The sequence below is a fragment of the Lontra canadensis genome, unplaced genomic scaffold (genome assembly GCF_010015895.1).
Source record: "Lontra canadensis isolate GAN:19392208 unplaced genomic scaffold, GSC_riverotter_1.0 scaffold17, whole genome shotgun sequence".
Classification (NCBI taxonomy): domain Eukaryota; kingdom Metazoa; phylum Chordata; class Mammalia; order Carnivora; family Mustelidae; genus Lontra; species Lontra canadensis.
The window spans coordinates 162,440-183,461 of NW_022631011.1; the positions used below are offsets into that span (position 1 = coordinate 162,440).

The 21,022-nt window shown below is 50.7% G+C and overlaps 1 protein-coding gene across 2 annotated transcripts in view; it reads left to right on the forward strand.

Annotated features, from left to right (window-relative positions):
• The window catches only part of ZBTB7C (zinc finger and BTB domain containing 7C), a 269,704-nt gene that overhangs the window by 113,416 nt on the left and 135,266 nt on the right, over window positions 1-21,022 (forward strand). The window contains exon 2 of one of the 2 annotated variants that reach the window (XM_032859451.1): window positions 6,491-6,552. The gene's annotated coding sequence lies outside the window, so the exon portion shown is untranslated. Of the gene's footprint in view, window positions 1-6,393; window positions 6,553-21,022 lie in introns of those variants that run through there. The other variant, XM_032859450.1, reaches the window with a different exon arrangement.

A 21,022-nucleotide genomic window follows, 5' to 3' on the forward strand; every position in this document is an offset into this window, starting at 1 on the left:
TCCACGGAGGCTGCTTGGAGGTGACCCCACAGATTTGCCACCCCATTTCAGGACACACTGGCATCTTAGTCCTCCCAGGGTGAGCAGGGGCTCGTGTATCCTGCTAGCTGGGGGCTCAGGGCTAAGCAGACCAGTGTGTGCCAGGTGCGCTGGGGTAGTGCCCTCAGAGATAGGCCGTCAGGACTGTAGGCAGGGGCCCTATGACCAAATACAACGTCTCCCCCATGATGTGTTAGATCTGTCTGAATTCTGCTGTTCGCTCTGGTCAGCTAATACTTTGCTGGGAGGTTAGGGAGGCTTATAGTCAGATTTTTTCCTTCCATGGGGAGAGCAAGAGGCACACAGATAATTACTATTTAATTCGGTAACTGTTTATCGAGCACCTACTATATTGGTGTTGGAGGTGGAGAACGTAGGAAAAGGCTAGGAGGAGTCTGGCTTGTGGGCAAGGGGCTGAGTCTCTTTTTGATCCCCATCTGGAAGGCAGGGAGGGGTGAGGCAGGCATAGGGTGTGTGCTCAAGAGGTGTAAGTGAGGGCTGAGTCACCCCCCAGTGACCAGAGGTATCCTGGTTGCTGGGGTGCTTGGTCTGCTGGCCTCCCCACTCTGCCTCCCCACCTGGCCTTCCCATCCGGCCTCCCCACTCGGCCTCCCACCCCGGCCTCCCCACACTGCCTCTGACGTTTATGTTTTGTTTTGTTTTGTTTTTGTTTTTTAAAGATTTTATTTATTTATTTGACAGAGAGAGAGAGATCACAAGTAGGCAGAGAGGCAGGCAGAGAGAGAGGAAAGCAGGCTCCCTGCTGAGCAGAGATCCCAATGTGGGGCTTGATCCCAGGACCCTGGGATCACGACTTGAGCCGAAGGCCGAGGCTTTAACCCACTGAGCCACGCAGGCGCCCCTGCCAATGACATTTTGATTGGACACAAGACACAGGTGCAGTTCACGTTGGGAGGACCATGCTAGTCTCTTGGTCCAACTGCAGGTCTCCCTTGGGGTGCCCAGATACCCACAGGGGCTTGGTGATGGCCCGTGTACAGATGGGCCCTGTGTATCCTGCTTTGGAGTGGTTGATCTTTCTTAAAAAAATTAGCAGACTTGATTTTTTTTTTTTTTTTTTAGCGTCTTCAGGTGTCTAGAAAAATTGAGCAGAAAACAGAGAGTTTGCATCTACCCCAGCCTTCCCCTCCTCCCCAGGCTCCCCTGTTACTAATATTTTACATTAGGGTGGACATTTGTTGCAATTGGTGAGCTGATATCGATTCGTCATTATTAACTAAAGTCCAGAGTCTACATTAGAGTTTACTCTGTTTACGGATTTTGAAAATACATAATGATGTGTGTGTACCATTGTATCATAGAATAGTTTTACTATTCTAATCCTCTGGGATTAGAGGATTCCCAAGTTCATCCGTCTTCTCTTCCCCTGGTGACCAGTGATCTTTTTACTATCTCTGAGTTTTGCCTTTTCCAGAATGTCCTATAGCTGGCATCATCTGACGTGTAGCCTTTCCAGATGGTCTCCCTCTTCATGGAGCTGACCCTCGAGGGGAAATCTGATCTCACTGACTACACCTGAGAACACATAGATGCCAGGCCCTAGGCCAAGGGTTCCTTCCATGTTCTCATTTAATTCTCACTTCAACCCTGTGAGGTAGGAAATGGGTGCCATTATTCTGCCCCTCAGACCGAGGGAAATCTGAGGCAGAGAGAGGTTAAGTCACTTGCAGCGGGGTCAGCCTAGCTCCAAACCACAATGCGTGATGGCCTCCTTAGAGCCACAGGTCCCTGCAACAGAGATGGCAACCTTGCTGTCCCTAAGGGCACCCCTTGTCGCCTCTGCCCCTCCCTGTGAGGGTCACAACACCAGGCTAGGAGGCAGAGCAGATCACTGAGTGCCACTGAGGTGGCGGAGACGGCAATCCGCCTGTGCTAGCTGCCATCCGGCGTCAGAGAGCCCCCATCCCAGCCTCGCAGGCTTGCTGCGGAGCTGCTGTGGGGGCTCAAAGCCAGCGGGACTCCACCTGAGCCTGCAGGCCGGAGCCTGGGAGTCTGGGGACCTGGGTTCTGGCTCTGGTCTGTGCTTATCCTTGGCACGACTTGGGGTGACTTATCTGCCATCTCTGGGCTGGGGCGCCCTGGCTGTGCTCCCCCAACCCTGGACATTAAATGTTTTGAAAAGCCAGTAAAAACCCTCAGAAGAACAACACCAGTTTGTGTCACATGCTTATTGTAAGCGCTGTGGCAACTTCTAGAAAACAAAGATGACTGCAGACTAAAAAAATCCAAAAAACAAAAAAAAGTCATTAATTTGCTTCAGCTCTCCAGACAGTGTCTCTCTGCAGCCCTTCTGACGAGAGGAAGGGTGTTTATCAATGAGCAGAAAGGCCATGAGAAGTCAAGGCCATGTCTGCAGTAGGCTCTGACCTGTGTCCAGTCCAGGGTTTACCCCTCTGCGATGTTCAGGGCCACTGGGCCTGACACCCCCAGGCATTGGTTCATTTTGGGCATCAACCCTCCCTGTCCCCAAGGCATGCGGTCCTCTGGCTGGTCCCTTCTGGGTGACATTGTGGAGGCTCAATTTCATGCTAAACTCACAGGCGGTGCGGGGACAATGGCAAAAGCCCTCCATATCTGAGGTCTCGGTTTGAACACTGCTTCTGAGAAAGTTCCGCAGCTTCCCTGGGCCTCCGTGTTCCCGACTTAAAACGTCCTGGAGGGAGTTGGCATGCAGAAAACACACTTTTTGTGTCTGTATCCCCAGGGGGTAGCAAAGACCCTGGGATACAGCAGGTGCTCAATAAATGAATCGAAGCTCTCCTACCTGCCTGACAAGCAAGTGGGAAAATACTCTTGTAATCAGAAAACGTCAAACAAATATTCGTTAATATTAACTCATACTAACGCTAATGTTAATATTAGTATTAGGTCGTGAGTCACACAGTTCTGATTCATACGTGGTCTTCTTCTTGCTTCTAAAAGCCACGAGGGATCTGGAGGTGGGAGCCGGGGCCGCTATGGGGCTCCCACCTTCCAGTGTCTGTGAGCACTTGGGGCAGTGGGAAGAGGGCATGGGGAGGCAGTGGGGGAGGTGGGACTGTAGAGTCTGGTCGAGAGCCAGCCGTTTCCCCCCATGACAGCAGGCTGGAGCCAGACCCCACGTCTTCTTGAATGCTCCTTCCTTCTCGCCTCGGGGAGAACCAGCGGCATCTGCCCGCAGGGACCTGGCTCTTGACAGACCTCTCCAGTCAGTCATGGAGCCAAGGGCTGGGGAGACGGAGACTGGATGCTACCCTTTGGCCCGTTTCCAGCCATTCCTGGAGATTCAAGCAAACCAATCATTAGTCCGGAGTGTTCCTTAATGATCTAATGAGGGAGAGTGAGGCAGTCAGATCGTCGGGTTTGAGAGCCTCCAGGTCAGGCTCTGTGACGGCCCCTGAAATCATTAAGGCCCTTCTCCTGGCTTCTGGGGCCCCAGCCCCCATCTTTGCTACCCAGAGCTGCAGGGGTATCCACCACCTGGGAGGATGGGTAGAGGTAGGGGGGTAATAGTTCCTTCAGAAAGTTGCTAACTTCACATGATTATCTCCTATCATAATTTTAGTTTATTTTAAGTTGGAGGGAGCTTAGCAATCACGCCCTCCTTTTACGGACCGGGAGAGACAGGCTTGGAGAAAGGCAGAGGTTGCTGCGGAGCTCTTGTGGGTCTCCTCTTGCCTCCAGAGCCTGGATTGTTTTTCTCCCCTTTTTTTTTTTTTTCATTTTTTCACTTGTAACACTGTTCTCTGAGGTTTTAAAGCACATCCCAGGAAGTAGCTCAGGACACTGAAGAAAAAAACCAATCCATGCTATATATTCACTTTCACCTGGAGAAGCTGTTAGCTCTAACGACCTTTCCAAATTAATAAAATCCGCAAATGCTCAACTGTTTATTATGCACACATTGAGTTACACCGCTAGATGACCAGAGGCACCTGCCTGTCCACACAGAGCTTCAGGCCTCGGCGACACACAGATGTGCTTTCCACCCCAGGCAGGGGGTGCTGTGGGCAGATTCCCTGGGAAGGGAAGCAGGGGGCGCTCCCTCCGAGGGCCTTGAGGCGATGGCCTATGGTATGCTCTGCCCCGAGCCAGGGCCAGGGGCAGACAGAAGAGGATAACGACCATCCCGATCCAGGGTCCCGCCAGGGATGTCTCCTGAGAGGCAAGCCTTCCAGATACGAATGTGAGTACAAAGCAAGGACTGATCACAGTCTGCAGCATTCGGACATGGTGGGATGGGAGCATCTGGAGGGCATCATGGAGGAGGCAGTCCTTGATGTGAGCCCCCTAGAAAGAGGAGGAGCAGGTCAGGGTGACAGCACGGGAAGGGTTTTCTAGGCAGGGAGTGTGGGGACATAGAGGCAGCAGAGGGCAAAAGTAAGAGTGGGTCCTCACAGCCTACGTGCCCAGATAGGGAAGCAGGCGGTGGTGGATGGGACTCCTGGGGTACAAGGAGGCCACATTCCGGAGGGTGATGGTGCTTGGACCTGTTTCTCAACGCTCACCGCCTCCATCTGACACTGTGCTACACCAACCCCATGCGGCCCAGCTATGGGGCTCCCTGTCCCCTTTGTCCCTGAGTCCTGGTGGCAGCCTCTGTGGCCAAGCTCATGAATGATACAGGCCCCTTTGACATCCAATGTGAAGATAGACCCAAGTCTCGTTGACTGTGTATGTTGTACTACTAGTGGTAAAATACGTGTCACAAACTTTACCCTGTGAACCGTTTTGAAGTGTGTCGTTTAGGGGTGTGACGTATATTCACATTGCTGTGTAGCCGTCCTCACCATCCATCTCCTGGACTTTGTCACCTTCGCGCACTGAAACTCTGTCCCCACCGAACACTAACTCCCCGGTGCCCCTCCCTGCAGCCTTTGGCCATCTCTATCCTACTCTCTGTCTCTGTGATCTAAGTGGTGTCACACAGTATTTGTCTTTTTGTGGCTGGCTGGTTTCACTCAGCGTAAGGCCCTCAAGCTTCATCCCTGTGGTGGCACCTACCAGAATTTCTTCTGTTGTACGGCCAAATAATACTCCATTGTATGGCCGAGTAATACTCCATTGTATGGCCGAGTAATACTCCGTCGTGTGGTTGAGTAATACTCCGTTGTACGGCCGAGTAATACTCTCTTGTGTGCTCCGAAGCACCTTTCCTTTCCCCATTCATCTGTCGACTGACCCTTGGGTTGCCTCCGTCTCTTGCCTCGTGTGAGTCATGTTTCCGAGACGTGGCTATGCCAGTATCCGGTTAAGTCCCTTGCAGGAAGAATTTGAGCTTTGTTAAAAAAAAAAAAAATGCGTTTCAGGCTTTTAAAGGAGCAGGGTTGACCTGGGGGTGTCACTGCTGTCACTCTGCAGAGAGCGGCTCACCAGCCTGCCATCAGCCTTGGGCTGAGACTCTGGTGCCTTGAGCAGAGCTTGGGGTTACCCTCTGCCAGGGACCCAGACTGAAGGCTGGACTGAGCTGTGAACGGCCATCCCCGCGCCCCGCTGAGGGCTTCGGTCCACGTGTTTGCCAGCTTCCAGCCTCTTTGCCTTCTCTTCTTATCCCAAAACACATCAGTCGTGTCGAATTTGTCCCTTGCCGAGGCAGCAAGTGCTTTGTGCTCTCGCTTGGTAAGTTCTTTCTCCCACCTTCTAAAATGTACTTAGCCACAACTGTAAGAGCCAAGGGACATCACTCACGCCCAGTTCTCCCTTCTTGTCCTCTCTCCCTCCCCGGCTCCCTCCAAAAACCCGCTAAAGGGCAGCCTGTCTCAAAGCATCACTACCTCTGGGCATTAATTGCCTCTGCAGATCCCAAACTCACTTAGAGCGCATTAAAGTGGTGACACACTCAGGCAGAAAGGCAGGGGAATTCACAGTTCAGGTTGGCATTGTCATTAACGCAAGTCTTTGGTGTCATCTCCCTCCCACACCCAAAGTCCCGCCTGGCCTTACAGTCAACCTCCGCAATGCATTTTCTGGCCTTTGTTGGTGTGTGTCAGCTCTTGAACATTATTTAAATGTAGTTTGGGGCCCATGCATGCAATTACCATTGTGTTATTATTCAGAGCCAGATTGTTAAGATTCCGGCAGCTGTACAAGGAGATGCCCTGTGCTGTGAGGTCCAATTTAGGAGGGCCTTCCGAGCCGGTGCGCAGGGTTGCTAGGCAACCCCATGCTACTGAAGAGGAGGCCTCACTCCAGAGTGGGAAGAAGCCCAGCGCCTTCAGGGAATTGGAGGCAGTGGTCAATCTGAGACTGGCATGGCTCCGAGGAGGGGGAGGGAGGCGTGCGGGGAGGCAGGGGCGCCCACCCAGCTAGCACGCGGTGTTCCTGGGAGGGGAGAGTGCCGTGGGGAGTAAGGAGGAGAGAAGGTGCCGAAGCCCGAGGTCGGCCAGGAAACTGCCAAAGGATAGCAGAGCAGATGCTAATATGCTTCTCCATCCCTTTCTTCTCTTTGCAGGAAATGAGCAGGTTTGCAGGGAGACTGCTGGCCTGAAATCGGAGAGGAAGGCGTCATTGCTCGTGAGTATGAATTTTGCTTTTTTAGGACTGTGGTTTGATGCTGTTCCTGGGAGGGGGCGGGTTTCCCTGTCTGAGGAAGGGGGCATGACCTCGGTGGAATCGGCTTTTGGTTCTGGAAGCTGTGTCCAGCTGGGCGGGGCTGGTCCGGGAATGGAAGTCTTCCTCAGAGTGGAAGGTGGATGGTTGGAACCCAGGCTCTGCCCTCCCGCCGGCTCAGGAAAGAGCATCACTCCCTTGTGGTTGGTGTTTGAGGGAGAGCAGGACTCCCGAGGGATAAAGGAACAGGTGCATTTTTTGGCCCCGGAACCACATACAGTTCGTACACTTCTGAGTTGGCTAAATAGGTTGGCCCACTTAGAACTATAAATTCTCATACAGGCCATTTAGCAGTGTGTTCCACTAAGAGCAATCGTAAGACCCAACCCATTATTCCGGTTGAGAATGTTCTTAATCGCCGGGTGCCTGGCCCTGTCTGCAGGCTCTGAGAAATAATGAGGAACCGCGGCCTAGGCTCTATTTTGGAGGCACTTTCGAGCCGGTGTGGGAAGAGAAGAAACCCGCAGAAGAGGTTATTAAAGACCTTTAAGAACGGGCATACTGTCCACTCTGGTGCACACACCACAGCTAGGAGTGCTGGTGACAGGACTGGTCAGGGCCCACTTCCTGGGGACAGAAGGACTTGAACTGGAAGAGGCTGATAGAGGAGGGAAGCCATTCTAGGGTGCTAGTGTGGGAACACCCAAAGCCCTGTGTGGTGGGTGTTGCAGGGGACGGAGGAAAATGCTGGTGACACTGGGCTGGCCCAGGTGGTAAAGGGCTGGAAGTGTCTTCATGAATGATCAGTGTGCAAAGAATCAGGATGGAATAAGGTTTCCCTCATTTATGTAAATAAAATTGAGTTTCTGCCAGTTCATCTGTGACTTGCATAACAGTGACCGCATGGATTTTTCACCGAATTTGAGGTTGTATTTGAGATTAGTACAGACACTGGATACATTACAGGAAATTCACATGGGGGATCCTCCCTGGATCTCAGAGAGAGAGAGAGAGGGAGACAGAGAGAGAGAGAGAGAGATGGCCCTCTCTGGACAGCTGTAGCTGAGGGCCACCAGAGGCCCCTGAGATCAATGAGGAAGCCCCCTGAGCTCCGGATGGATGGTCCCCAGGACAGTGCTCCCAATGTCCACTTGCTTTCCTCTGGAGCTGCTTCTCACATCCAGAGCTGTAGGTACGATGCCCAAGATGAGGGGCAGCTGAGATGGAGTTGTTTGACAAAGGGTAATTATTTGTTCCCAGCAAGCAGGGGAAGCTAGCATGTCCTAGATCTCAAGAATCACAACCAGTATTTATTTGGCATCACTGGCTTGCAGCACACCTCACAGTACCATCCCGCACGAGCTGCACAGAAGCTCTGTGGGTATTGCCATTTTGCAGGTAAGGAAGCTGAGGCTGGGAACTACTATTTCCCCTCGAGTTCGCTAGCCAATCAGTGATAGAGCCGACGTTCATGCCGACTCGTGCTTCACGTAGCTGGATACCTGATTGTGGGACAGGCCTGCTGAGTCTGCCCCTGCCTCCTGCTCCCTCCTCCTGGAGAAGGAGAGTATTTGTGTGGCCCCACAGGGGTCTGGTTGGTGGAGCTCTCTGTTCGCATGGGTCAACATTTTGCTGGGTGGCTTTCATGGGATGTATCGTGTTGACTGGTAAGCTTGGGCCAGGCGGGAAGGTGGTTATGGTTCTGCTCTCGAAGAGGAAGGCTCATGTGCATTTCTACCACCTCAGGAAAGATACAAGGGGGCTGCATTTGGAGCTCTTGTTTGGCTGATGTAGGTTAGATTCCCTAGAAGCAGAGCTTAAGACAAGGATTCAGGTACATGTGATATATCCAAGGAGCGCTCTTAGGGAATTCTTGTCAGGGAGGGCCTGTGTCTTTTGTTAGCGTGATCTGTGTGAATTGTAAAGCACTGACGTCCATGACCTGGCAGCAAGGGGCAGGCCTCAAGTAACGCCTCATTTACCAAACTCCAAGGCATGCCCTTAACCAAGAGCGAGGGTCTGGAGAAGATCACAGATGAAAGCAGCTGGGAGGAGGTGTCCAGCCAGAAAAGTGGTCCCATCTGAATGGGGCCTTTGTTGCATCTACACCCGTGCTTGTGAACGTCACTATTGTCAAGACATCCAAAAGAGATTTTCACCTGACTTGGCAGTAATTTTCACTGTAGTAAGTTTGCATTTTAAGAGTATAGGTATTAAAATAGACATCATGAGTATCAAAATCTGTTTACACTGGAACAAGTATGTGCTTTTTTAACCATCATTTTTTTCCTAATTTCCTAATTTCCGTACAGTCCCATGAGTCTAAATTCCAAAGTACCAAAAGATATACTGTGAAAAGTCTCCTTCCCACCTATGTCCTCAAACAGCCCAACTCCTCTCCTGGTGACCACCAGCATTACCAGGATTTGGGGTTACTTTCCAGGGATAGTCTATGCACATCAACAATGGTGTGGTGTAGATTTCAAAGTTTTGGTGAGTCTGATACAGTACAGTTAAGACAAAACAAACAAAAAACACTCAAGAGTCAGTCGTCGGGGCTCTTCCTTCTGAAGGAGTTGAGCTAAAATGCACCTTTTCTTTGGAGATCGAGGGAGAGCACCCGCCAAGTCAGCTCTCAGCAAAATGTTCCAAATGCATACAGACTTGACAAACATTCCCAAACTTTTTGAAGTTACTATAGATACAATTGATGTCAGCATTGCAAATTATTACTACTTCCTTGTTAAGGCAAATCACCTGTAAAGAGTTTGAGATGCTGTATTATAGCCCTTGAAATTCTGAAATATTTAAAATAATGTAGAATTTCACCAAATTCACCCTTTAGTTCCAATTATTCTGGTCTCACTGCATTCGTTGCCTAATGTCATTTGCATATTGTTGGATGACCTACTGACATGGGTCTTGTTGCCCAAGTGTTTTTAGAGGTACCCTCGCTTCAGCACCTTGTGACTTTTCTCCGTGGTTTCCTTTTCTGGAGTCCCTACCACGATTTGGGGGTGTTCCTAACATAGGAGCTTGTCAGTGATGGGGGTGTCCCCTCAGCCAGGGAGCTCCCTGTCGGAGGCGCTGGAAGTGTAATTGGGACATGTGTCTTCAAAGTTACACAGGACATCTGTCCTAGAGGCTGGGCAGGCTGACTACTCAGGTCCCTTCCACAGCTGAGCTTCTGGTCTCCAGAGCTCCATTATCATTACTGCCTCGTTAGGCCACTTACCTGGTTTGAAATCCAGGCCATTGTGCTCACACCATGTGAGCTTATCTCCTAAATGCTGGTTTCATGGGTGCTGTCAAATGCCTGTAAATGGCCAAAGAAAGCTGACTTTGTAATCTCATAGGCCTGCCCTGTGTGTGTGTGTGTGTGTGTGTGTGTGTGTGTGTGTGTGTGTTTTCTTGCAAGCTAACTCCCTCCTTTCCATTCTCCTTCATGTTCACGGTCTCTCTGAGGTTGCCGGAAAAATCCTCAAACTTGTGCATGACCTGTTTCCAACCTGAGACAGATTTTGGTGGCAGCCCCATGAGGCCACGAAAAAAAAAAAATCTCATTTCCGTCCAAGAAATGGAATCATTATCTTGATTGAAATAATCTCTCCTCCACCTGCAACCAGATAAAGCATCAAATTGGTGGGGTTTCCTTATCGCTACACAGAGTTTGCGGGACACAGAATAATGGCCTGTCAGCTGTCTCTGGGGGGCGGGTCCTGGAAGGCAGAGCCCACAGCTCTTGGCCCGATTTGGATCATACAGTGTCTGGTGCAATGTACAATAATTCCATAAGTGACAAAAGTTATCCTAGTCAAGTGAGCAGGTTTAGCGTAGAGCCTGGAACGGCAGGAGCAAGAAGCGCAGCTCCTACTATTATCGTGGTGGTGGTTTTCATTCAACAACATCTAACATATATGGGCAACTGCAGGGGCGACTAGAAGCTGGAGATGTTTATCTGTTTTTAGGAAGTGAGCGTTCTGGAACCTAGTGCCCACCAGGCCTGAGTTTCCCAGGATGGCAGTCAGAGTATGGGGTTGACTGTGCTTGAGAAGGAGGGCCGGGTCCTAGTTTTGGGGGGACAGCCAGAGACCAGCAGACCTGTGTCTTTGGGAAGGAATTTGAAAATGCTGTGGGCAGGGAGGCAGGGGGCCTGGGTTCAGGTCTGCTCATCGGGCAGAGAGGGTTACATGGGGCTGTCAGAAGGAGGGGAGGCAACGTTTGTACAAAATCGAGGGTACTGGCTACACCCTCAATTCTCCCTGTCCCCCACCCACTGAGAAGGGAGGCGCTACTGTGTCCCAGGCATTTTTGAGGGCTTACTCAGTGGCAGGCATGTGCTAACCATTTTATACACGTCAGTTCACTTAATCCTCACAACAATTCTGTGCGTTAGAAATTCGCGTTATCTGTTTTTGGCCAGTGAGAAGGAAAAGAGAGGTTGAGTAACTTGCCTGAGGTCGCACAGCCAGGAAAGCGGTGGAGCTGGGATTGGAAGCCAAGCCATCTGGTTGGAGCTCTTACCAACTTAAAATAGAGCATCGGGACCAAATAACACAGCTCAAAAACGAGCCGCTCTCGCCAGACCTTCTACTATAATCCTGTGACAGGGAGAAACACCTTTGTAAGGTTCCACAAGGCACAGAGGTGGTTCCTGAGATGGAGGTTGGAGGTTGAATGATATTCTAGCTGAGGTTCCTGATCTTGGGCACTGGGTTGCTCTGATCCTCTCTTCACCCGGGATCCCGCAAAGCTGTCTCCAACTGTGTGCACCCTGCAGAGCCCCAAGGTAGGCAGGATTTGCCCCCATTTAACTAACCCCTGTCCGGCCCTTCCCCCGACTTCCTGCAGAGCCCTCCCAGGCCCTTGGGGCTGCACAGTGGACCAAGACTTCCCCAGAGAAGGAAATCCATCCCCCCACACCTGCCCCATGCTTGTGTCATTCCCCTCACTCCCCAGGCACAACATAAGTGAAATGAAAGCCCCTATCTGCAGAATCTTGTTTTCAAGAGGAGTGCTGGCCTGTCACTGAGCGTGCCTGATTACCATGGTAATCACCAGCCGAATAGAGTGATTATATAATATATTTCCGTCAGAAATATGAACAGGTGTGCAGGGGAAATCAACGTTTATCAACAAGATAAGTCTTGGGAGATTAATAGCGAATTTAGGAAGGAAACAAAAGAAAGGAAGAAGAAATACCTTCACTTGTGGTCAGGGTCCTTCCAGCCTTACCTCTGACCATTTCCTGCCCACCTCCCTCCCACCCGGCCTACTCACAGTCCTCCTTGCCCTTCCCTCCCCCCTCTCCTTTCTAGTGCTTAGCCAACTATCAAATACCACCTCTTCCAGGAAGCCCTCCTTGCTCTACTTAGCCTCTGGGAAGTCCTGCCTCCTCTGACCACCTGTAGCCCTCACACTGGGCCCTGGGTAGTCTCCCTCGCTCCCAGGTAGCTGGAAGTCCCATCCATTACCTGCTCCCAAGGGATGTACTTGGTCTACTCTCCAGTGGCACAGAGGCCACTTAGCCAACAGCTGGGGGGCTCTGGTCCCACCCACAGTCCTTAAGGCCAAAGAACTGTACCCCATTCCCCAGCTAAGAACCTCACTGTCTTCCTAGGGGCCTGATTAAAGTCGCTGCTATGACACCTCGAGGTGTCAGAGGCCAGATTTCTGTATTGCTCCTCAAGAAATGAAATGTTTGCATTGTGGTATTCCTTCCAGAAATGAAGGCAGCAGTGGGGCTCCAAGAAGAAACATACCCAGCAGGTTTGATTTCTAAGCCTTGGGGTCCCTGAGTCATCACCCCCCTTCACCCTCTTCCACACCCGTTCTGCCTCTGGCTGTGGGAGACCTCGCTCCCGGGACCAGGAGGGGCCTTCCTGTTCTGCCAGGACTCAGACCCCCTGGGCTCCTCGGGAGCAGGGGTGGAGGGAGGGGGGTCCAGAGCCGGATGGTGCCAAGGAAGAGGTCGCTGGTGCTGGTACGCCTCTGCCTGGGTCCAGGCCTGCGAGGGTCTCAGGCACGGCGTGTCAGGGTTTCTCCGTCCCTGTGTGAGCAGGAGACAGGGGGGCTTGAGGGAGGCCTGAGCAGGAAAGGCCTTCTTCTTCCCTTTCAAGTCATACAATACATCAGACAAGCTGCCAGGCCCGCTCGGAGGACGCGAGAGGCGTTAGCTAATATTTTGATTTTCATAGAATGAATAATAAAGAGCCCGAGTGTCTCTTGGAACTAATTTTGAAGACCGTGTTCTGCCACATGCTCCTCTAGTTGAATCGGATTCCTAAAGAGTTGATAACAAAAGGCTTAAACCAGGGGAAAAAAAGGCATTCCTCCACCAACTTTTCTCTCTTTTAATTCCCTTCTTGTAATGCTTCTCAGTTAAGAGCAACTTATGGAAAGATGAAATGAAGTCGGAGCAGGAATCAGGGAGCCTTGGGAGGAGGCCTCAGGTTGCAGCTCTGGCTTTTGTTCTCTGGCATGAATGGCTTCGAAGTGGGTCCCCTCGCTGAGCTTGGTAATACGGGGCCTCGCAGGCGGACAAACACCAAACACACGGACGGACAGATGGACCGAGAGGGCACTGCCTCCCTCCACAGGGGTCTGCCTGAGGCGGGGCCCAGCAGGAAGCAGGTGGTGCCCTCAAAGTGGGTGGTTTGAAGAGAGTTGAGTCCAAAGGCCAGTGCAGGATAGGGAACCCACAGGACCCAGGGCAGTACCCCCAACACTGGGGTACAGTCCCTCCCCAGGGCTGAAGGGGCAAGGAGAGGAGGGACGCTGGAAGTGGAGACAGTGAGGGTGCTGTGGAGGGGGCCGCCCAACCTGGGCTGCACCCTGAGGCGTGCCCTTGAAGACAGGGAGACAGAACATTCAACACCTGACCTCCCTCCCTCCATCCTCCCCTTGGGCCCCAATGGCTTCCAACAGGAAGGAGTACAGAGGGAGCAGAACCCAGTGCTATGGTCCATAGGGGTTGGCCTCCGGGGCACAGAGCTGTGTGGGCAGGGTGGAGAGTGGGCCTGGAGGGGCAGATGGGGACAGAGGAGCACTGACTCTTTTCCAAGTGACAGACCAGTGGTGGAAAGGGAGGCCCAGCATCCTTGTCAGGACGGACCTGGTCTGAAGGTCAATTTATGGTCTCCAAGAAAATCCCCAGCCCAAAGAAACATGCCTCCTCCCCAGCCTGTTCTCCAGGGGTCACTGTTCTTTTAGCCAGAACAGTACTGCCACCAGGTGCTCCCCTGGGAGAGGAAAGATGGGCCATTCTGAAATGCCAAATCTGATCCCACACCAGGAGAAGGAGCTGAGGGGGGCACTGGGGCAGCCCTAGCAAGGTGCTGGGGAGTGTCTGGGAGTAGGCCTTGAAGGAGGGTACAAGCCCAAAGGTAGGCAAGGGAAAGTATGTCTCAAGGCCAAGAGCACCAGGACACCAAGTTCCCAAGGCCAAGAAAGGACAGGGGACCGTCTGCCTACAGAGGAGTTTCGCCAGGGAGCAGCCAGCCTGAGGCTAGGCCTAGACCTTTGGCTTGTCCTGGGTTCACAGTCCTGCTGGAAATACCCATGGCTCTTGGAACTGCAGACAGCTCCCAGCCCTGCACCCTGAAGGGGTTCCCACAGATGAAAAATGAGACCAATGAAGCTATAGCTCACCTCGATCGGCCATAGAGCTAAGCACTTGTCAGTGTCGTGTGCTTTAGTTGTCCAACAGTCCCTGAGGAGAGTACCGCCCAACAGAGAAGGAGCAGAGACAGAGAGGAAAGTCACTTGCTCAAAGCCACATTTCCCAGATGGCTTGATTTCAGAACTGCCTCCTGGCCTGGCTGCCTGCCAGGGGTCCCTGGCCAAGGAGATTCTACACCTGCCGAGAAGGGAATGTCGTTCAAAAGTTGGAACATAGGTTTAAAATTGTTTTATTTGGAAATGATTACAAATTACAGAAAAACTACACAAATAAAAATAATACAAAGATGGCCTTTATATCTTTATATCCTAGATGCATCTGTTTTTAAAATTTTACCCCACTGCCTTTATCATGGGTGTTTTCTTCCTATCATGCATGCACGAGTGTCCAACACACACTCTTTGTTGGAACCATTGGAGGGTCGGTTATCCCTAAACATTCCCATATGTGCATAGACAGGCAAATTTGCCTATCCTCTGGGATACACAAATTATCGGGCATAGTCATAGTACAGTTGATCAGTAAACATAACATGAATACACACGTAGATCTGGTTTTCCAGCCTACCATTTGTATTCCAATTTTGTCAGTCAGCTTCCTGATGTTCTTCAGACAGCACATTGCCCTCCAGTAGGGATCTGGGCTAAGGGCAGGGGTTGCATTTAGCTGGCCTTCTTTAATCTCGAACATTTTCACAGCCTCTCTTTGTCTTTTATGACTTTGACATTCTTGAAGAACACAATGCCCCCTTCTTATTTTCAGTAAAATGTTCCCCCTGTGGGGTTTGTCCAGTGTTTCCTCAGGGTGAGATCCGGGTTACGCGGTCTTGGCCAGCATCCTGTGGAGACAATCTTGGCTTCTTCATATGCCATCACATCGGCAGGCACTCCTGGTCCTCACTGGTCCACACTGGACCTCACGGTTGACATTAATTTTAATCTCCAGGTCAAAGTATTACCTATTCCTCCACTACATGACAACGGTCTTTATTCTCCTTTGAAACCAGTAAGCAGTCTACAGAGAGACCCTTTGAAACCAGGTGAATACCCCAGGGTAGCATCCATTGATGTCTCTGATCCCATCCCGGATCCCAACCCGGATCCCATCCTTGATGTGATGGTTGTAAGATGATGCTTTTCCAGCTCCCGTACTACCTCTGTATTTCCCAGTCGGCCCTTGGCATTCTACAGTAGCACAATCTATTTAAGCATTTCCCATTACTGGTATAAGCAGTAACATGGTATTTGTCTGTTATCTGTGTGGACTGATGGGTTCCTGTTTTTCCAATAGTTTATTATTTCTCACTGTGCTCAATGATTGTGGTGCATAAATTGCCACAGACTTGACCAGTGGGAACCTCTATGAGCTGACTCCCATGATATTTGGAAACGTCACTGTCCCTGTTTTGGAGCACTTTCTTACTTTCTGGGATAACAAGAGGTTCCAGGCTCATCACTCACCTGCCCTGAATGACCCCTACAACCAGTCATTTCTCTGAAATCCCTGCTTCCTTTTAGTGGGGAGTGGAATTAGAGACCAAAATCTGGGCTCTGGGTGTGCCCACTGCTGCTGGATGTCTTTGCTTCTTAGTCCTTTCAGGGGATGGAACTAGGAAATACGTGCATGTATATACACGTACAGGCACGTGTGTTTCATACATATACATGTATATACATGTACATTTGTATGCTACAAATCACAATCCTAATACCTCCAATTCCAATCCACTCCTGCAGCTCCTTCTTGTCTCCCCCACCCTAATTCCATATTTGTAGGTCCTCCTTCCGCAGCGAAAACCTCAGAGCTGTCACCACATTCAATTGTTTGCTTAATCCTCTGCTACATACAAAAAAGTTGCATCAGGGTGGCTTCACCACCAAAACTGACAAACCTTCCTTTTCCCCCTCCTTCCCTGCTGTGTTCATAAATGGCTTGGAGTAGTCCTTTCTTTCTTTCCTTGCCCTTCAGGGTGGTCAGAGGATTTATTTGAAATACAGTTAGGCTTATTTTTTCCAGTTTGCTTCCAGGTTTAGGGATTTTTTTCCCCCTTCTCATTCTCACTGGTTTAAATATTTTTTAACTGGTAGAATGTTAACACACTTTCACAAGTCGGAACTACACAAAAAGCTAGACTAAGAGATGTATACTCTCTCCCGCGCTCCAGCATCCCAGCTTCATTCTTCTATGCTGACACTTCTGTTGCTTTTTGTAATGATAAGCACATTTTTATACATGATTTTTAATTTTCCTTTCTTTTTTACACAAAAGATACCGTATCATATATGCTTTTTTTATACTTTGCTTTCTTTATGTTTTCAATATTACCTCCCCAAAGACACTCTGTACTGGTTCATAGAGGTCTTTCCACACTTTTTCATAGCTACATAGTACTCCGCATGTGTACATGCCATCATTTGTGCCCCCCTCTCCTCCGGATGACCATGGAGGTGGGGTGCTGTAGCTTAAAATTCCAAATAACGCTGCAGGGCTCATGCACGTGTGTTTCAGATGCTTGGGAGTGTATCCTCGGAGTAAATGTCTAGGAGGGAGGTTCTGGGTTGAAGAGCCAAGATATACATAGTAGTTTTGTTGGGTGTTTCCAGAAAACCCTCCATGGGGTTGTACTGCTATGTTTTCTGCCCTGTTTGCTCACAACTTTGCTGACAGAAGGTGATGTCACATTTTGGAATTTTTGCCAGTCTCATGAATATGAAATGGTACCATAGTGTAGGTAGTTCCGATTTGCATTTCTTATTATAAGTGAAGTTGAACATCTTTTCATATGCTTAAGAATAACTTTTATATTCCTTTTGTGAGTTTCCCATACTTTTGTTCATTTGGCCATTTTTCCACTGGGTTTTTCGTTCTTTGTCTCTCTATTTTTAAGACTATACACACACACTAGTGATATTATTTATTTTTTCTTAATTTGTTTATTTGAGACAGAGAGAGAGCACAAGGGGTTGGGAGGAGCAGAGGCAGAGGGAGAAGCAGACTCCCCGCTGAGCAGGGAGCCCAATGTGGGGCTTGATCCCAGGACCCTGAGATCATAACCTGACCCGAAGGCAGATGTTTAACCGACTGAGCCACCCAGGTGCCCTGTTGATATTATCTCTTTATCTACGATACATATGGCAAATATTTTCTTCTAGTTCATCATTTAACTTTGACATTACTTAAGGCGTTTACCATAGAAATTATTATTATTTTTATTTTTATATAGTCAATTCATCAATCTTTTCTTTGGTTGCCTCTAGATTTTCAGTCATAGTTAGAAAGCCTTTTCTACATCAAGGTTATAGAAGAATTCACCCATGTGGAAACACAATTTTTAATGGCTATCTACTATTTCATTGAAAAGAAAAATCATCATTATTTTTTTAAAAGATTTTCTTTATTTATTTGACAGAGAGAGAGACAGCAAGAGAGGGAGCACAAGCAGGGGGAGTAGGAGAGGGAGAAGCAGGCCCCCCACTGAGCAGGGAGCCCAATGTGGGGCTTGATACCAAGACACTGGGATCATGACCTGAGCAGAAGGCAGACGCTTAACCACTGAGCCACCCAGGTGTCCCCCAAATCATCATTTTTATATAGAAGCTAAGAGGTGAATTGGGACTGCAGGCAGAAGCAGCAGAGGGATAAGGAGGGCAGAGAGGAACATGCTGGAAGGTCAGACCTGTGAAAGCCCCGTACCCAGTTTGGTTTCAGGACTGACGGAGGAAAACCGTCTCCGCCCTACAGCCACAGAGGCTCAGGCTGGGAATCGCATTTGGCCCCACCAGGGAGGATGCGGGGAACTTCAGAGGAGAGGCCAGTGATTGGAGCTGGAGGAGGGATGTAGGGGCAGGGCTGGGACCAGGGCGGGGCAAGTGTGGCCTGTAGGGCAGAGTTGAAGGAGGCCTCACCCTCAGAGCCGAGCCAGGGCCGTTAAATTGTGCCCCTTGGGCACCTCCCTGGCCTTCCCCAGGTCTTGGCTCTTCTCTGGGAAAAAGCAGGACCTGAACAGGGCTTGAGGAAGTCAAATGAATGGGGTGCGCTGCCTGGGGCCCTGCCAGGCATTGTGTTAGGAGACCATGATTCCACAGATCCAGAGACGTGGGACTGAGGCCCCCATCACTGACTCTGGGCTGCCCCAGCCTCTGGGGTCCTACCTGCAGGGCCTTGGCTGTTTGTGAGCACAGGGTTGGGAACAGCAAAAGGAGGCTTGGAATTCAAGATAGCTGGACTACAATGATCAGTCAAGTATTTGAAGAGGAAATGGGCCAAAGTGAATGATTAAAATAAATAATACTTTTGTCTTGGAGGGGTGGTGAGGTGCTGGGAAGAACGGGCAGATTTCATCCTGGAGGTGGTGGGAAACCACTTCAGGACTTGAAATTTAAGAAATTCTGTCAAATTAGGGAAAGGGGGGACGATAACTGTCTCTTCCCAGAGCCAATGTCAGGACTAAAGAAGATCACCAACAAAAATAATTTCTGTGGGCCAAAGGCCTGGCATGGATGGGAGCTCAGCCAATGTTAGTTTCCCATACTTGTGGGGGTGGTTCTACTGATTCTTTTAATCACCTCTCAAGTCTAGTGACCTTGACACCGGGGGACCATTCAAATCACAATGTAGGAGTAGGAATTCGAACAAATAAAGCTTGAAGGAAACCATCTGTCCACTCACCTGCTTGAAGTGGAAGATGGCCTCATTCAAGGACTAGACAGAGGCAGCTCCAAGACATCCATTTGCAGAGAGGGAAACTGAGGTCCAGGAAAGGTCTCACGGCATGTTAATGGTTTACAGGAAGTTAATGTTTGCACTCCCATGAACCCTCCCAAGAGAGATGTTGGCTCTCCCAGGCAGCGGTCTGTCTGCACTCCCCAGTCCTAGAAAACCATGTGCGTGTGGTCCCCTGACAGAACCTTCCTAAAGGCTTCCTGAGAGAAGAGCTTCCTCTTGAGCATGCTGAACTGGAAGGGAGAAAGCCCCCAAACCAGGAGAAGGCAGCAGACGGGAAGCGGGGAGAGCAGCAAGCCCCACTGCCCTCTCCAGCCACCGGCCCCATGCCCGAGGGAGGGGCCTCCCCAGGCCCCCAGACCTGTTATTTCCCGCCTCTCCCAATCTCAGCTTCGGGGCCCAGCGGGGCCATTCCCTGTGGCAGGCCAACCAAGTGTGTGGGAAAAACAGTAAGTCTGTGGCCTGGTGGCTGGAACTTGTCCTTCAGAGCTCACTTATCTGCCTCTCCCCCAGGATCCTGATTACTGAGGCCGGGAGTTTGGCTGAACCTCCCCTACCACACTTGGAGGGAGGGCACGCGGATGCCAGCTCTCTACTCCTTGCTTTGGGAGAGAGCACTGAGAGGTCCTGGAGCAGAGCCCCCCAGTGAGCTGCCAGCCCTTCCTCCTGCATCATGATATTTAAGAAGGGCGGGGAAGCCCCCAGCTCAGGCCCATCTTGCCACCAGAGGGCCGCTGAAAATGCTTTTTTAAAGCTTCTTTGGCCTCTGCCCATCACTCCAAGCCCATCTGGCCTTTGCGCCCCAAGCCAGTGCCACCCCTTCCCAGATACCTTTCTCAGTTCATCGGAATGAACCCTCTCTCGGTGCCCCCCCAGTACAGCCTGCACAAGTAGGGTTTGGCTTCTTGGGGAGGCCTTGCCATGTCGGTCCTTCATCACCGGTGGCTGGGAACAAGATCGTCTGCTCCTTTCGGTGTGAATGACCTGAGAGCTAGAGCTACTTCTCCTTTAGCTCAGAATCCCCCCCAAATGCTGAGCCACTGTGTCCCCAAGAGTGGATGCTCTGTCAGTGTCGAGTTGCTGAAATGCAAATGGAAAGACCCCAGCGTTCAGAAACAGGAAGCAAGCTTGAACTCTGGCCAGACATTTGCGGAGTGTCCTTGGGGAAGCCCCTTGCCTCTCTGGGCCTCATCTATTTTCTCATCTATTAAATGGAATGACCATCTCTGCCTTGCAAGGCCATTGCACCAATAGAGTAGTAGGCCGTGTGCCCAGCCCAGAACCTGAGCCCAGTAGGCCCACGTCCATGCATTCACAGACGCTCACTATGTGCCTTCTTTGTGCCAGGCTGCAGGGCAGCTAGAGGTTTAGTGAGCTAAGGCCTGAGTGCAGTTCTGCATGCTGATGCCAGGATCCCGTACTGTCCGGGTTGTGCTGGGGCCGGGGCCGTGCTGATGGGGGAGCATCCCTACCCTCCAGGTGCTAGAGTCTTTCTCATTATGGAGACTGTGGGTTTTCCAGAACATTTCCAACCACACAGCTACTGAGATGAGACCACTCCCAGAATTTAGTGATGGATGATTTCCAAAATATTCCTCACTGAGTAGAGGCCCTGGCTCAGGGGGGCGAATTGAGGGCTGAGAGGGCAGGGGAATTCAGAAGGAACAGGGCTAGCTTCCTGATCTCAAAGAGCTCTTACTGTGTCACACCCATTGCTCTCTAGAAGGCACTCAGGTGGACAAAGCAGGCCTCAGTCCCTCCTATGGGGACACTAGATGTTGGTCAGCCTAGGGAAGGGGCCAGGAGACTGCTTTGTCCTGCTTTAATAGCCAGGCCTGGGAGCACTGTAGGCCAGGAGTCTACAGGGACAGGCAGGGCTGGGGAGAGAGCAAAGGAGACTCCAAGCCCTCTACAGTAGCTGCCAAAGGAATTTCCGGGCCCAGGTGCTGCAGGGTGGACCTGCCAACCCCAGGTTCTAATTTCCCACTCGCAGTCAGATGGTTGACGAATGCCAGTCAAGTGTGGGCTGTG